Genomic DNA, 5,645 nt, shown 5'->3' on the forward strand with positions numbered 1-5,645 from the left:
ACCACTCAACCACCTGGGAACTCCTACTGTGACTATTTCCTATGGCTGGAACATGCTGTCCACAGTAGGATGGGTGGGTGACGTGGCCGGTTCCATTGACAAAGCTTTTGTAAGAACCAAAGCTTAGTTGTTGTTGTTGTTGTTGTTGTTCTCAGCGTCTATGAAATTTTTATGTCTTTACTATAACTACCCCTCACCTGAAACCATTTTCTGTTCTACTCAAGCTGATTTGATAAAGTTTTAGCTGATTGATCAAAACATACCCACCCAGATAAGTTCTTGAGGAATATAGTAGTTTTATTTATTTATTTATTTTTTCTGCATAGCAAATTACCACAAGCTTAGAAGCTGAAAGCATTATTCATTTATCATCTTAGAATTTCTGTAAGTCAGAAGTCCTGAGCATGACATGGCTGGATTTTCTTTTCAGTGTCTTACCAATCAGATACCAGGATATTAGCTGGGACTTCAGTTGTCACTTGGGGCTTGGAGTCCTCTATTAAGCTTACTTGTTGCTAGCAGGATTTATTTCCTGACAGATATAGAACTGAGATTCCCATATTCCTGTTAACTATTGGCCAGAGCCAGCTCTCTGGGCTCCTGGACTCCTGAGTTTCTTGTCTATGGTGACCCTCAGGCAGTCCTCAAAGTAGATGTTTGCTTTCTTCTAGGTAAGTCAACACGTATCTCTTAGATTTCTTGTTTTGCAACCAGTCAGAGACCAACTTTCTAAAGGACTCATCTAATTAGGTCAGGCCCACAAAATGTAACATGATCACAGGAGTACTATCGTTTTCATAGGTTTTACCCACACTCAAAAGAAAGAGAAGATACAAGGATGTATTGGAGGTCATCTCAGAATTCTGCCCACCACAAGGCATATTCAGGTGGGGGTATTCCAATCTCATGGCAGACCTGTGGACTACTTGTAATGTTGGATGATATGCTTTCATCTCTCTAGGTCCCAATTTCTTACCTGTACAATGAAGGAACTGTTGTTGATAAGGCCAAAGTTGCTGCTGGTTCTATGAACCCTTATGGAACAGATATTTGTCCAGTGCCTCCTGGAAAGTCTTAAGGTCTTATGGGTCAAATTGATTAGGGGGCAGAAAGGTGGGTCACCCTTGCCTTTTCTGTACCACATCAGGCTCACCAAGCCTTTTGATTCCAGCTTCAGTGTCTACTTCCTGTTTATTCATAAGATTCCTCTGACAACTGAGATACAGATAAAAATCATTATGTCCACCTATGGTTCTAATTCCTCTAATCTTGACAATACCTAAGGTAGTTAGGAGCCTCTTGGGAACCTTTTTTTTTTTTTTAATGAAATTGGCACAATCACATATGACTCTCTTATGCTCAGATTTCTTTCTGCCTCTCTCTACCTCTTCCCAGGCAAGGCTTAAGTGAATTAAATCATAGTTAATATATATATTTTAAAATTCTGAATATTACTACTATTGCTACGGGCAAGAATCAATAACCCATCAAATGTTACAGGAAGCAGATTCCAGGTAGCTTTATATTTGTTTCAGTGTGAACCACCCCATCTTCTATAGGCTGTATATATTAGAGGAGATTATTTTGTGTGTCTTTAGTCCAGTACTCTTGCCTGGAAAATCCCATGGATGGAGGAGCCTGGTGGGATGCAGCCCATGGGGTCGCGAAGAGTCAGACACTACTGAGCGACTTCACTTTCACTTTTCATTTTCATGCATTGGAGAAGGAAATGGCAACCCACTCCAGTGTTCTTGCCTGGAGAATCCCAGGGATGGGGGAGCCTGGTGGGCTGCTGTCTATGGGGTCGCACAGAGTCGGACACGACTGAAGCGACTTAGCAGCAGCAGCACTCATAATATAGATGTATTTATTAACAGGGGCTAACACCAGGAATTTCTATTTGATCTGCCTGTCTTCACTGTAGTTGCTTATTTAGTCAGAACTAAATGAAAGGAACAAATGCCCACCCTTTTCCTTTGCCATACTGATTTCATACTGATTATTGTCTGTGGCAACCCCACAAGGGCAGGGTCTGCAGGTTGATGGGTTATCTGATGAGTTACACTGAACATACTGTAGACAAGCTCGAAGAATAAGTCCTCAGAGGGTGTGCATTCCTATTACGGGGTATTTGTAAACAGAGCCAGGGTGTTATACTCATCGGTGCTCCCTCTTGTTTCCTGTCTCACTCCCTGTCCTTCAATTTTTTTGCAAAGTGTACACAGAGGTAGAATGATTGTAAAGACTGAATGGGTGAAGATGCTCCATTGCACTAACGATGTCTCCTCCATCTAGTCTCTACTTGGAGAGACTGGCTGTGTTGCCTTCACAAAGTGGGCTTCTCTTATCCCTGCTGAGAGGGCAGAGAAACAGGTGACTCGGTCCCCAGGCCTCCTCAACAACTTGATTGTAATAGAATCACCCAATCTGCTCCCTGGATTCTCTTCTCTTGGAGCTTAGAATTCAAACTCAGAAACTTGATGCTTCTGCAGGCACTAGACTTCAAGAGGCATAAGGGCACATTGTGGATAGGGACTGTTTGTTTGGGCTGTTTCCACAAAAAAATCAGATAAAACCAATAAGAGAGACAGTGAGAAAGAGCAAGAGAGAATTCAAATGTAACTGGAGAAGCAGAACAATAAGAATCCAGCACAGTGCCTGGCTCCCATAAAAGTTCAATAAATGTTTGCTGAATGACTGACTGACCCATCCATCCCCAGAGAGATGGAGTAATTGCAGTGGTCCCTCCTCTACATCTCCCTCTTTTATCCCTTGAAATAGCCTGTGTTCTCATAGTATTGAATATATTCCCTCTTTTGTCATTTAATTGCTGTAAATGGGTTTCCATTGTCTACATCTTGATAATCCACAGCTAAGATCCCAGCTCAGACCCTCTGAGTGGCTGGATATCGGTTTAGACTGCACACAGGAGAGATTCCTTAACATTTGTGGATGTGACATGTGTCTCCCAATTTATACAAGCTTTCACTCTACAGAAGCGTGTGATACTGAACAAACAAATCTTGTTGCTCCTTAGAAGGATCTTTTAGGTATGATTTTCTGTTCCAGGCTCAGGGCTGCCACCTGGTAAGAAGTCCCCATCAAACCACTCCTGGGTGACTCCTGGTTGCTCCATGTCAGTCTCTCGTCTTTCTCTTTCAAGGGGCATATTTCATTTATTCGTACATGTTGAGCACTCAAGGTGTGAGAGGCAGTGTACTGGGTGGTGGTAAAATGAGGTAAACAAAACAAAACAATTCCTTTTACCTGGTTATTCTCTGTTTACTCCTTCCCACTCGCAGATCCATCCTCAACTCCTCTGCCCTGTTCTGTGCCTGAGATGCTGACTGCTACACACAGTACCATGACCACCTTTGCAACCTTGCTAGCTGGATTTCAGTTGGGTTTGGCTAGTGAGAGTCAACGCAGATGATGCGGGGAAGGGCGTGGAGTGATGAGATGCTAGGCTTTCTCCCTGCCCCAAGGTCTCAACTCTAGCATTGGCCATCTCTTCCATGGCTACAGCTGCTGCCTGCCAGCTCCTCCTCCGAGATCCAGCAATCACCAATTCCAGGAACAACAGTTTCTCCCTTTGTGCCTCCCTGTAAGCTAAGAGGTGGTAATGCCTTGTGGCTTTTCTTTAGTTCTAAATGTCTCAACCTTCCTCACTATTGTCCTCAACACTTCCTTAACCTCTTGGAAAATGCCCACTTCCCTTTTTAAATTCTTTGGAAAAAAGCATCGGAGTGGAATTCTGTGTCCTGTTGAGTCCCTGCCTGGTACCATCCCCAGCTCACATGGAGCTTACATTCTAGTGGGGGAGAGACAACTAACGAAGGAACAGCAGACTGATTATCATGTAGTGATAGGAGGTACAGAGAAAAATAAAGCAGGTAAACGGAGAGTGACGGACATGAATATGGTAAATGTGGTCATAGGAGGCCTCTCTAAGCAAACCTCCCAGGGAGGGAGGGAGAGAACTGCATAGCCTGATAAGCAAGATCAAGGCCTGAGTTGGGAATGTGTCTGCAGTCTTGGAGACACACAAAGATTCATGCACTGGTAGGAAATGAGATCTTAATGTTTATGATATTGCTTGATGTGGGGAAAAGGAACCATGTGATGAAAAGAACATGGACTCTGGAGTCACACAGTGAGTTGAGCTCTACCATCACTGGGTAGCCCAGTAACAGCAGACAAAAGACTTCACATCTGAGTCTCAGTTTCCTAGTTCAGTAAATGAAGATAATATTGGATTGGCCAGAAAGTTCATTTCAGTTTTTCTGTAATGTGGAAAAAATGAAATTTTTGACCAGCCCAATAATAAATGCCTGCCAATGCAGGAGACATGAGACATGGCTCAATCCCTGGGTCCACAAGATCCTCTGGAGGAGGGCATGGCAATCCACTCCAGTATTAAGCAGCCTGGTGGGCTACAGGATAGGCTTGCAAAGAGTCGGACATGACTGAAGTGACTTAGGGCACACACAATAAAATATACCTCAAAAGACTGAGATAAAATTTATGAATTCGTACCTAGAGCCTGACTCTATCTCACTCCTCCTTCCCTCCAGCAGTTGGCCTCACTCTTAAATGCTGAATTAAACTCTGTGGCTTTATGGGGTTTAACAGACATCCTTGTTGAATGGTTTTATAGTACTCCTTATTCATTTATTCATTCCACCAATATGGGCTGTCACAACTTTGCAGTTGTGATTCTGTTTTGAGAAAGAACTTTTAAGGTGTCTCTCTCCCACAAGAATGGAGAAGGCAATGGCACCCCACTCCAGTACTCTTGCCTGGAGAATCCCATGGACAGAGGAGCCTGGTGGGCTGCAGTCCATGGGGTCGCTAAGAGTTGGACACGACTGAGTGACTTCACTCTCATTTTTCACTTCCATGCTTTGGAGAAGGAAATGGCAACCCACTCCAGTGTTCTTGCCTGGAGAATCCCAGGGACGGGGGAGCATGGCAGGCTGCTGTCTGTGGGGTCGCACAGAGTTGGACATGACTGAAGCGACTTAGCAGCAGCAGCAGCTCCCACTAGACTGCATTTACAAGAGCAATTCTTTGTCACTTTTGGATACCCGGATGGTAGCAGAGAGCCTGGAATATTGCGAACATTTAATATTTGCTGGATGAAAGGAAGGAAAGTAGGAAGAACAATTACTATCCTTTCAATAAGTTTTCTTTTTCTAGAGACTCCATTCTCTTGGGAATTCTCTCCATGAGATTCTCCAGGCAAGAATACTGGAATGGGTTGCCATTTCCTTCTCCAGGGGAGCTTCCCAACCCAGGGATTGAACCTGGGTCTCCTGCATTGCAGGCAGACGCTTTAACCTCTGAGCCACCAGGGAAGCCCCTAAATAAAAACTAGTTTAATTGAAATGAACTGTCTGCAAAGACTTATCCTATTTATTTCTGTGGGATATTGCGAAGAAGAAAACCCTGTGAAGGCAGGGATCATGTTATCTCATTCATTTTTTATATCACTCAGTTCAGTTCAGTCGCTCAGTCATGTCCAACTCTTGGCGACTCCCTGGACTGCAGCACACCAGGCTTCCCTGTCCTTCACTATCTCTTGGAGCTTGCTCAAACTCATGTCCTTTGAGTCGCTGATGCCATCTAACCATCTCAGCCTCTGT

At 44.0% G+C, this 5,645-nt stretch overlaps 1 non-coding gene across 1 annotated transcript; it reads right to left on the reverse strand.

The window, feature by feature from the left end:
• Nucleotides 1–5,285: 5,285 nt before the first annotated feature.
• Nucleotides 5,286–5,357, reverse strand: TRNAC-GCA (transfer RNA cysteine (anticodon GCA)). Its single transcript has one exon. It is a non-coding gene; the product is annotated as a tRNA-Cys (tRNA).
• Between the last annotated feature and the right edge of the window lie 288 nt (nt 5,358–5,645).

Source organism: Bubalus kerabau, chromosome 15 (genome assembly GCF_029407905.1).
Source record: "Bubalus kerabau isolate K-KA32 ecotype Philippines breed swamp buffalo chromosome 15, PCC_UOA_SB_1v2, whole genome shotgun sequence".
Lineage (NCBI taxonomy): Eukaryota > Metazoa > Chordata > Mammalia > Artiodactyla > Bovidae > Bubalus > Bubalus kerabau.